The sequence below is a fragment of the Callospermophilus lateralis genome, chromosome 1 (assembly GCF_048772815.1).
Source record: "Callospermophilus lateralis isolate mCalLat2 chromosome 1, mCalLat2.hap1, whole genome shotgun sequence".
Classification (NCBI taxonomy): domain Eukaryota; kingdom Metazoa; phylum Chordata; class Mammalia; order Rodentia; family Sciuridae; genus Callospermophilus; species Callospermophilus lateralis.
The window spans coordinates 83,508,274-83,520,731 of record NC_135305.1 but is presented as its reverse complement, the minus strand read 5'-3'; the positions used below and the strand labels follow the sequence as shown (position 1 = coordinate 83,520,731).

The window sequence follows — 12,458 nt, the reverse complement described above, 5'->3', positions numbered from 1 at the left end:
ATATGTTTACTGAGCTAAATAAGATGACTTTGATTTTACAGAGTGCATCAGCAGTTTGGACTAGGGTCTAGTATTCTTCAAGTTTTTTGAAATATATTTTTCTTAACCATAGAGTTTACCCACTTAAAGTATACATGGCCTTTGTGTGTAGCTCTTTTCACATAGCATAATATTTTCAAGGTTCATCTATGTTGTAGCATGCATCAGTTCTTCTTTCCATTTTATAGCCCAGTAATAATTTATTGTATTATTTGCCACCTTTTGTTTATTTACCAGTTGATGGACATGAGTTGTCTCCTCTTTTTAACTATTATGAATAATGCTTTTGTGAATATTTGTGTACAAGTTTTTGTGTGAATATATATTTTCATTTCTCTTGAGTATAAACCTAGGTATGAAATTGCTGGGTCATATGACATATGTAGGTTTAAATTTTTGCAGAATTGCCAAACTTTTTCCAAAAATGAATGTGCTTCTTTGTTCCCACCAGTGATTTCTCCATGTACTCTTCAATGCTCAATATTATCTTTTTTATTTTAGGTATCCTAGTGGATGTGAAGTGGTATCTCATTGTGATTTTTGTTTCCATTGCTCTAATGACCGCCGACTCTGATCTCTTTTCATGTTCATGTTGGCCATTTGTATGTCTTTGGAGCCAAATCCTTTCTCCAGTTTTCAGTTGGGTTGTCTTCTTATTGTCAAATTATGAATTCTTTATATATTCTAGATACTAGTTTCTTATCAGATATATGATTTGTAAATATTTTCTTTAAATTGGTGAGTTGTCATTTCACTTTCCTAATGGTATCCTTGAAGAACAACATTTAATATATATATATATATATATATATATATATATATATATATATATATTTTTTTTTTTTTTTTTTTTTTTTTTTTTGGTACTGGGGATTTAACCCAGGGGCACTTTACTATGGAGCCACATATCCAGCCCATTTTATGTTTTTATTTTGAGACAGGGTCTTGCTGAGTTGCATAGGTCCTCACTAAGTTGCTGAGGCTGTCTTTGAACTTGCAATCCTCCTGCCTGGGCCTCCCAAGTTGCTGGGATTATAGATGTGTGCCACTGTGCCTGGCAATATTTAAAAATTTTGATGGAGCTAAATTTATGTGTTTTGTCATTTGTGCTTTTGGTGTTATGTGTAAGAAGGCTTTGTCTCACTGATAATTCCTTCTGTACTGTCTTTTTCTTAAGGTCTTCTTAATTTGAGGTTAACTGAGTTCTTTTACTCTAAAAAATTATAAGATTACTATGCTAATTGAAATAGGGACAAATTGTAGTCTACCTTAAATATTATTGTTCCTTTTTAGTACATATTATAAAGTTGTGCAGATGGCAAAAGGTAATTTTCTTGTTGAGCCTTTTCATCTTAGTGACCTCTCAAATTCTGTAGTCTTAATATAATTTTAAAAAAGAATTTTTGGTTTCTTTTGTGGCATATGATACCACTACCCTTATTTCTAGCAATATGCCTTTGACATATAAATGCAATAATGTTTGCTGCATTACAAATATAAACATAATCACATGGCTCTTTCAAGTTTAACAAATTATTTCTGAGAATGCATAGTCTAGATTATCATTAACATTCTGGCTCTTCTGGGTGAGGCTTTGTCAGTACATAATTATGATGATGGGATCCGAGGGATGCTGGAATTGTGGTCTTGGAAAAATTGTTACTGTCTTTAGTGTTCAAAAAGACAGTTTCTTTGCATTTGTCTCTTCTCCCTTGTAAGGACACCCGCCCCATGTCAGTCATCAAACTGAGTGCTTTTGTCAGATAAGGGAACTAAGATTGAGACACCAAAAATGTCATGCGAATTATCTAATCACTACTGTTCAAAGTGTGGTCTGAAGACTGAGTCTGATCTGTGATCTGTTGATCTGTGATCTATGTGTTACTGGTCTACATGTGACAATCTTAAGTACAGAAATTAAGAATAAGCACTAAGGAATATTGATAACAATTTGACATTTCTGCTTTATCCAAGTACATAGCCATTTCTTCATAGCAATCTATGTTTATTGCTTTTTATGTTTTGTTGTTGATTTTTTAAAAAAATATTGGTTTGTAATGTCTTGGGGCAGGGTGTGGTGATCCTTTAATCACAGTTAGAAGTACTGATCTACGATCAAGAGAATTATTACAGGAATCCCAGAACTTATAACTTATACTTCCTGGGCCATTTTCTTTTCTTTCTTTCTGTCCCCTGCCCCTATATCTTTCTTTGTGCCTTCCTCCATATTGATAGCCATGTTTTAATTGGAATATTAAGTTTATATTTACTATGGAGAAAATTTAGGGATGGTCCCACATTTTTTTATAAAGTGTACTTTCAGATTCCAATGTCCTATCAGATAATGTGTCTTTTCATGTGAAAGTCAAGCAATGGGTGTCTCAAAGCTTTTTACTTGGAGTCCATCTAGAGAAAAGGGTAATGTAATTTGAATGTCATCTGGTTCTTTTTCTTGACTTGATAAGAACCACATAGACTCTGTCAGAAGTAATGTCATCTCAGAGGTGTGACTTTGGGTTATTTTGTGTAAATGTCTCCAGAAGCTCCTTCTCACTTTTTAATACCATTTATAGAACTGGTCTATTTTGAACGTGCTGATGACTTTTTTTAATACTGAAGGAGATAAACAAAAATAATAGTACTATGGAGAAAAGAAATACACATATATTTCTTTCATTGAATAGGGCTTATTAATATCCTGGAATATATGTATGCCGTAAACTTCTAATAGGCTTAGAATAGGATTTCTTTGCTAAAAGAAAATGTGTCTTACAGAACGTGAGGAATTGATTTTTTAAAATATAAATAGTAAGAAGGGGCAACAGTGTTGTTTGTTTTAGGCAAAGTGCTAAATGGAATCAAAGTTTAATCCAACGATTTTACTGTTAGTTCTGTTAGACTAGGCGTGATAAAATGATTAATAAGCTAGGTCACTGCCTCTCATAACCATATGGATTAATAGAGGAAAATGAGATAGAAATATCAACCCTAATTTAAGGAAGACTGGTATAGTAACTTCTATAAGAAATACACGAAGGAGAAAGAAGATGATAATTATGATTGGAATGAAGAAGACCTGCTGCTAGGATGGCATTTGAGCCACATTGGGGAGAATTAAGAAGGTTCTTGACATATGAAACAAAGATGTAATAGCATTTTAGGTTTGTGCAACCTGGTGAAGGGATACATTTGTTAAGACTCTTAATGGGGGGAAAAAAGGAACTGAGCTCAGACTAATTTAGGCAAAGAAAGGGGGTTTTATGGGTTGGCCTGTGAGAGGATAGTTGGCATCTTGCTTCATGCCCACCTAGATCCAGGTAGGTCCTCCAGCTACCTTGAGTTTTCTCATTCACATCCTGCTTTCTATGTGTAGCTGCTCCACCTCCTCTGTGTATGTGAGAGAGATACTCCAGTTGGTCAGGACTTGGTCATTATCCAAAAAAGAATGTGTAGAGGGTGGTTAGCAAAAGCTGCTGCTGCTGAACCACATGCAGCTTGTTGGTGGTGCCATCCTCCAAAATTCTGAGAGGAAGCAGTTCAGAGCAGGCAAATACAGATGTCCACTACACCCTAGGCTAAATGAAAGTATGACTAAACTTATATGTCGTAAAGCCTGTAAAAAGAGAAGGGAAAAAGGAATGACTGAGATAGATAGTAGTCTTAGGTATATGGTCAGCAGTGGGTATTTCATTAGATGAGGGTAATTTCTTTAAAGCAGTGAGTTGAAACCATTATTTAGCATGTTAAAATTTGAATTGATTCGTAGAGAGAAGAGCTGGAGGGAAAAAAAGTTAGAGCTAACTCTCTAGACTAGTTAATTCTACTTATTTATTTTTTTGCAGTGCTGAGGATTCAACTCAGGGCCTCCAGCACATGAAGTAGGTCCTCTACCACTGAGCCACATCCCTGGCTTCTCTTTTTTTTAGTTTTAAATTCTAATTTATTAGTGTACCACTTTAATCTTAAAAAAGAAAAGAAAATGTAAAAAACAAAACAAAATAAACAAAAGCAGCTCCAAATATAGTTTTATATCATGTTTTTAGGAAGGGAAACTGTTCCTTTTTAGGCCCACCCCACACCCCAATTTCAAAACATATCATTTAATAGTCTTGGTCATGGATATTTCCAAGATGAGATTTGATATCATTCTCTATTCCTTCTGTTTATCAGGAAACCCTGGCTTTCCTTTATTGAAAGAGGTTGGTCTGTTTGATCTTGTTGTGTTACTTACAGTATTCTTCATCCTCCTCTTTGCTTCTGGAGATATTTCCTCTGCTTCACTATCTTTACCTTCATTGAAAGCTGCTGCTACTGAAAGGGTTTTGGAGCAAGAGTTGGAAAAGTTTCCTTAGGCTTACCCAATCAAAGTTTGACAGATATGACTGATGCTTTCTTTGTTATGTGACTACCTGTGGCAAATCCAGACTTGGAGATCTTTGTAGGCTTTTGTGGGAGGTCTGCTGCTGTTTCTTCAGCCGATCTTCTCAGAGTTGCATCTGGCACTTTCCCCTTCATTACTGGAATAAACTGTCTTAGCTTCTTCAAGTCTTTTGGTGGCCCTAGCCCACTGTGGCTCTGTAGGCTTTTCCTGCCGTACTATCCACCATTGTCCCTGAGGTGGCTATCTTGAACCTTTCTTAAGGTCTGTTTTTCAAGTGAGTCAAAGTTTTTTTTTTTTTTTTTTTTTCCTTATTTAAATTGTTTGCTGTTTGGCTATCCATTTCTTGCTCTTCTTAGCAAGTGTATGAGTGGAAAAGATTAAATTGATTAAAACACACCCATCACTTTTACTTTTTGGCACTGATATAAAAAAGCACAATTGTATAGATTAGAGATAAATAAAAGTTAGACTTTTAGATTATTTGAATTTAACTTGTCCTCAACAGACCTGTTTATTATTATTATTTTTTTAATTTGTATGGTTTTATAAAAATCAGTCAAGGGGCTGGGGTTGTAGCTCAGTGGTAGAGTGCTTGCCTCCCATGCATGAGCCCCAGGGTTCCATCTTCAGCACCACATAGAAATGAATAAATTAAAAAAAAATAAAGATATTGTGTCCATCTACAACTAAAAAAAATTAAAAAAACAATCAAAGCAGTTCACAAAGATACATATATCATACCAAAGTTAAGAAATGAGTTAGGAACACAAGGGCAGAGAGAAGGAGGATAGATAAAAAACTAGAGTGAAGCTAGAATTAATATTTGTATCTCAAATGAATGCAGTGAGTACTCTAGCTTTTGCTGGGGAACATACATATTTTTATCAGCCAATGCAAAGAGGGAGAAAATGAGCAGGTAAAGGATTTATAGCATTCTTTTTTAAAAATATTTTTTAAGTTGTACATGGACACAATATCTTTATTTTTTTATTTTTTATGTGGTGCTGAGGATCGAACCCAGTGCCTCACACATGTGAGGGAACTGTTCTACCACTGAGCTACAACCCCAGCCTTTATAGCATTCTTGGTATAAAAGTAAATCAGATACTCAAGAGATATACAACTAATACTGGGATCCAGTGAAATTTCTTTCAAGGAGACTAAGAAAAGGATATCTTGGAGATTTCGTAGTAAATAAAACTCTTAAAAAGTATATTCAATATTGCTTTGGAGTTTTTCTTAAAACAATTTGTTAATGTAGTTATATGGTGTACACCAAAACACAGTTTAGGACACATCAATTTATGTGGGGCAAAATAACAGTCTAGATCAGGAGTTGGCCATCTATGACTTTTGGAGCAAATCTGGCCTGATGCTATTTTTATAGTAATGTTTGGAATGAAACACAACCACATCCACTTGTTTAGAGTTTATGACTGTTTTCATTTTACAGCAGCAGCACTAAGTATAGTCATGCGGCACATAGAGAGGTTTTGTAAATGATAGACCATGTATAAGATAGGGCCTAATGATATAAATGTCTTAGTTGGTGTAAGGATACCTATCATATTTGCACAACAATGAAATTGCTTAACAATGTAATTCTCAGAAGGGATCCCTGTGGTTAATACATGAAGTTTGACTCTAGTTGTGACAGAGATCCTGTGTCCCACAAAACCTCTAGAGTATTTTCTATCTGACCCTTTGCTGTAAGGATTTGCCAACCTCTGGCCTACATACACAATTCTCTAATAGTTTGGTTTAAAATTAAGACAGCATATGAAATATCTAGAGAAGAGGTCTCAAACTGGTAGACCAAGTTTCAAATTTGGCCTATAGATGATATATTTTGGTGAAATTAGTATTTGTGTTTTAGAAATTTGTGCTAACCAAGAAAAATTCAGAATCTTGCTTTTTTTTTTTTTTTGGTGGAGAGAATTGAATGAACTGGCAATACTGAGTTTGCATTGTATTTGTCTTTCTCTTTAGATCACCATCTCTTTCCAATTTGTTATTCCATACTACTCTGTTACCTCCCAGTCCTCATCTTCTTCTACTCTTTTGGTCACTGAATTAGAAAAATAATCAAGGTATGTGTACTTTAGCTATGTTCAAATATTTTATTTGTTGTACCAATACTTAAAGCAGAGAAATTTAGGATATATTCCCTGACTACTGCTTGGAGTGTACTTTTGTGTTGGTACCTACCAGGTCATACATGTTTTTAGCCAGCAGAATTGGAAGTACGGTTGATATTCTCCTAAGATGAGAGGCTTGTCATATATTTGTGCCTACATGTAAGACCAAAAAACCTGTGTGTGAAAATGGGCTAAAAGATTTAGATTAGAGGCAGGCTAAATTTTCAGCAGAAAATAATTCTAGTTCTATCCTAACAAAAAGAAAAATGTATTGTTGAGGACTAAGTCTCTTAAATTTACTACTTTGGCTCATCAGTTGTCCTACTTAACAAAAGAGATAATGGGTAAAGTAACCATCTTATATAAGGAATGTAGGGCATCCAAGAAAATATTTATCAGATTAAGAAGGCAGAGAGAAGGGTTTGTCATGGAAGAGGAGCTGGAAGTAGAGAAGAAAGAGAAAAGATAGGACTTAGTGTACATCTGGTGAGTACAGGCTTGAGAAGGCCTCTGGGGGAAATTCATTGATCAAGGATAAGTCCTGGCACATAGGACATGCCCAGTATTAGCTCTTGGCTATTATAGTAACATGTAATATATAATGATTGGCTATTCTGTGGGTAGAGACAAGGGAGAGTAAGTACCTAGAGGAAAAATGGAGGAAAACCAATGGTAGACTTTATGATTGTGTCTGGGCTGAATCTGATTCTTAGATTCTTTTCTCAAGGAAGTGATAGCATCTATAAAGAAAATGGGAAAGTGGATAAGAAAGATCAAGGCTGTTGAACTTGAAGGAGTATTGAGAAAATTAGTCAAAGCTGTTTGAGCGGGAGTCTGAGATATGGGATAGAGATATGGAGAATCACTGATTTATTTGCCTAAACATGTTGAATGTCATGAAAAAGATAAGACTTGCCAGAGAATGTAGAAGGAGATGGATTAGGATGTTGAGAATGGAGACATCTGCCCCAACTTTCCTCACAGGTAAATCAGGAGAATTGTCACTTTTGTTTCTAAACATATGATCCAAAGTTACAGAATTTTAGAAGCCATTAATTACTTTCCCTTAGTAAGATTATATTGCCATAGGATACACTTTATCTTGGTAGTTTCTTTGGCATTCATTTGAATGCCGGTATGATCAGCCTTTTCCTTTCTCATTGTTTTTTATTGTCTAATTATTTTCTTCTTTGTAATTCAGGCATCATGTTATGTTACTATGCCTTGTCCTGGCAGCTTAAATAATAATAAGCGGTATTCAAGGGAAAACAGATATAATTCTAGTATCTGCATATAAGGACTTTAAAGAAGATAAAATTTATATTTCATCAGCTCAAGGGTAACTTGTACAGTTGTGGTTAAGTGCATAGATAACTAGATCATATATACCTTGGTTTAATCCTGGTTTGACATTGTGACTTTGGAAAAATTATTTTCTCTCTAAGCCTTAGTTTCTTAATTTATAAAAATAGGAACAAGTATAATATCTCATAAGATTGTAGTAAAGATAAGGAAGATCCTGGCACATAGGATATACCCAATATTAGTTCTTGCCTATTATGATGTTGCAAGATATTTGAACATAGGTAATTTAAGTTATGTTGAACAATATTGCATTTAATCATATCATAGCTACTTACATATTACACTGTATACTGTAAGTAGCTAAAAGATGAGTTGATAACACTAGGATTCTTTTTTGTAATTGAATATTCAGTTTTTTTCTGTAACCTAACTTTCATGTGGTGATTCTTATGTGTCATGGCCTATGTTAAATTTCAGTGATCTTTTTATTTGGATGAGTTGTATTTATCTTCCTGTTTCTGTCAGACGATAGGAAAGTAATAAAATAATAAAAGTGAATTTTATCAAAGTGAACTTGAGCCATTAACTGGATAATTTGTTAGAAAAGTGATAATGAGATAAAAATGTGAATTATCCTGAAATTCAGAATGACTGCATTTTTTGGTTGTCTAATACTGATATCTTCAAAGTTTTTCTTTGGATGGTAAAAGTGAATGAGAGATAAGCATTTTTCTTTACATGGACAATATTTGGGTTTTATATAGTAATAGATGCTTTATTTTAAAATTGTTCCCTGATATATCTTTTCTTGCTTTGTTTTGCTAATCTTAATCTTTATTAATAGGGTATCTTATTGTCACAAACTATTTCTTCTCTATTGACATTATTTAAATCCTCTACTCTTTTTATTTTATCTGATTTTTATTTTAAAATATATCTTTAAAATATATTTTAATGTATTTTTTATGGTTAGAAACCTATGGACCTGTATGATACGTCTGTAAATTAATTATATTCCTCTGAGATGATAAAAGCGTTGTTAGCTTGTTATTTAGTACAGAAATATGAAGGTTGAACAGCTATTTAGTGCAAAATTATGGTGGAGGAATGTGTCCTAAGGAGTTCAAACACTGATGTTAATTTTGCATTTTATAAGCTTTCAGTCAAGCTATTTGAACACATACACAATTTTTGTTAGATAAGGAAAGATAACTTAGGTGTGGTTTGGGTAAAGTACATCTTCTTAGATTAATTTTTCTATCAATGTGGCTATCAGTGCCCACAACAGAGATTTAGATACAGCTTCAGCAACTCAGGTTAGCAGTGTGTTCCCTATCCTCTGTAACATGCTAGAAAATATAGCAGAAAGTTAACGTTATCAAATTACTGTGTACCTGAGATTTGACTAATAAAATTTCTAGACGCTTTATAAATTCAGTCCTTGCTCTTATACTTAAAAACTAATTCAGCCGAAAACTTTTTTGCCATATCAAGTATATTTGTTAATGAAATCTAATTGATATGTCACTGATTGGTGTTTTAGACAAACTCCAAAGGCCATCCATCAATGTAATTGCTAATATATTAAGTGCATCTGTACACATTTACATTGTAAAATTATATATTCTTAGGATTTAAAAATCAACAATACAATTTTTCCTTAATATCTTTATATTAAAATTTTTTTTATTCTAGTGTCTGACCTACTAAAGCTAGAATAATGCAGAACAACTGTTTTTATAAGTGGTCATATGCCAAAGAAAGTATATCATAAGTGATAATATGCCAAAGAAAGGAAGGTGGTAATAAAAGAAAAATAATTTTCCTCAGCATAAGCTTTGGCGATTACTGCTAAGTGCATAGCCGTCTTACGTTTTTAAAGCATGACTAACAAATTTCTCATAATTGTGCAAATTAACAATGTATGCTATCTTTACCATATGATTTGACTTTGAACATGTCTTGAGATATTGCTGTTTCTTAAACATTCCTTAATTGGCACAAAATGGAAAATGTTTTTTTTTTTTTCTGAACAAAAACATGAACAAAGTATTTTTTTATAAAGTATGCAAGTCAGTTATTTAATTATGAAACCATCATATGCAACCATTATCTGGTCATAAATTTCCTTTTGGAAAATATACAGTTTTAACAGATGCAGTTATTGACTACAAAGCAAAAGGAAAAACAGAAAAAAAAAGATACCTTCATTTTCCCCCTCCACAACAGTTATACAAAAATGCTTTAGTATTTATTGCATGTAAATCATATGCAGTTGAATCAATTTTCAATGTACTTTGCCAGGCCTATGATGAAAAACTGAGATTATATTTTACTTTTTACTACACTTTATTTTATCATTGCCAACTAATGTTGGGACTATTTAAACAGTGAAAAATTCTCTGGCATGGTATTTAGAATTTGTTATTAGGGTATCATAGGAAGGATGTACTGAGTTGGTGGTAATTGATTTATCCTCATCATACTGAACCTCCCACTCTTCTTCCACTTTGTCCTCCCTTGGGCAATAATCACAGGGTCGAGCTGCCAATCTGTAGACTTAATTTTTTCCAGCAGTACCATCTGGCTCCTTGGCACCAGAAGTTATATTGGTTCTTTGTGGTTGCTACTGAATTTGTCATATTGTTAGACAGCTTATAGGATGTTCTTGCTATTTGATCCTAATTTTCTTTCAAGTAATTATTGATTATTATTTAGAGAATCTTCCTGTGCCATTTCTGAGAGCATGGCATGATTTTATTGTGAAAACAAACAAAAAAATAGAATGTATATAAACAAGTCGTATGTCAGCCTGGAGCTTCTTTTCCCTGTATTGTTTTCTATTGAGTTCTCCTTTTCAAGAGAGATTAATTTAAAGTTAATCATGAAGGTTTTCTGTCTCATTTTAATCCTGTATACCTTTTAAAAATCATTCAAATGTTCATTTAAAATCCTGTTATGAGTGACATCATGTCCCAATTGTGGCAAATTTATAAATCTCTATCAATGGCCAGATAACCTTCTAAAATCCCGCAGTATTTTATCCATGTTTAAAGATGGCTGACTGTGTGAATCTTGTATTTTGTAGATGAGGTGATTTTACTGTCATGTCTAATAACAATCATAAACAGTTTAAAAGTAGAATTGTGAAAAGTTCATCTGAGTTTCAGTCATTAAAAAGAATTTCCAAACATATATTTCTACAAACTTAAGTAGTTTTTCCATCTTACATTGTAAACTAGACATTTTTGATGAAGGCAAAAATTTATTTGCTCATTTGTTTCTAAGAAAAGATCATAAACAAAAATAATTTCTTAAGATTTTAAAGAATCTGCATAGAAAGCAGATCACTTTGAAAACTATTTTTTTTTGTATTTGATTGAATTTTTATTTAGTGGAACAAGATAGACATATCTTTAAGAAAGTTTTTAGAGGCATTCATTCATATGAAAGTGTTTTCTCCTGATTTTAACATCTTAATTAGATTCTATGTTATCTGTTAGTTTATAATAAAGACAGGATAATGATATGTTAAAAATATTTATTTTGAATTCTTTTTGTGGCTGGCATAATGATATTTGAAGTTCTTAAACAGAGGTTTAGCTGGGATTATTTTAGTACTACTATATTAGAAGTAGTATTTTAATATTACTCTATTAGAAGCCCACTAACCATAAACTGAACTTTTCAGAGTATTTTCAGAATGTTAGATAAAATATACAGCTAAATTACTGTCATTTGGTTATGATGTGATGTTAAAATCCAGTTGTTTATAATTTTTAGGTTTTAAGTATGTAAAGGAAATGAGCAATAAATGTCACTGTAAGAAGAGCTAAATCAGATGTCAGTGAGATGATTCATGTGCTAACTGAAATAGTTAGCATGCATTTTATTCCACTGTCTAGCAGGAGGAGGTGGGCTATAGAAAAATGAATTCTTCACTAAATAATTCACAACAATTATATCAAATTTTAATAACTTGAACTAAGAAGGCATACATATGATTCATGTTCTCACAATCACCTACGTTAGAGATTAATTGTGCTTTCTTTAAGCAAAAATGCACTGTTACAAATGTTTTTAATTGGCAAATCATGATTAGTTTCATATTTATAGAGTAGCATCATATGATCAGTTTTTAGATATATCCTAAGGTGAAGCTTAAATATCACAGCTAATCTGTTGTCTTAAATGCCATCTCATTAGAATTTGCCCCTAATATCAAAAAATGCCCTGAATTGTTTGTTGGCTTTATCTTAACTCAAATATGTAAAGGGGACAGTAGAGCATTTTTCTTTGGAATCACAGAGAGTTCAGTGACCTTTCTGTGGCAAATTATGTAGAAAGAAAATATTTATATTCATTTAAAATAACCTCCGTGAAGAAATAGTCTCATTACCCTGTTTGATCAATTTCTTGTAGCCTGAGCTGTAGCATGCTGCTATTGCCATTGGTTGATGGAATACACTGAGTAGTGGCTAATGGTGATGGTGCTCATCAGGAAGGGTTCAGCCAGCGGTCAGCAACAAATAATTCAAGACTGTTTCTAAGTTTGTGGCTGGTGGAATTTGCTTCTTGCCCCAAGCCAGCGGCAT

General features: G+C 33.1%; 1 protein-coding gene and 1 pseudogene across 3 annotated transcripts in view; one reads left to right on the top strand and one right to left on the bottom strand.

Moving 5' to 3' along the window:
- Window positions 1-12,458, top strand: part of Skap2 (src kinase associated phosphoprotein 2) — a 170,430-nt gene that overhangs the window by 30,003 nt on the left and 127,969 nt on the right. The window lies entirely within an intron of this gene.
- On the bottom strand, window positions 4,140-4,554 carry LOC143411839 (PEST proteolytic signal-containing nuclear protein pseudogene; annotated as a pseudogene).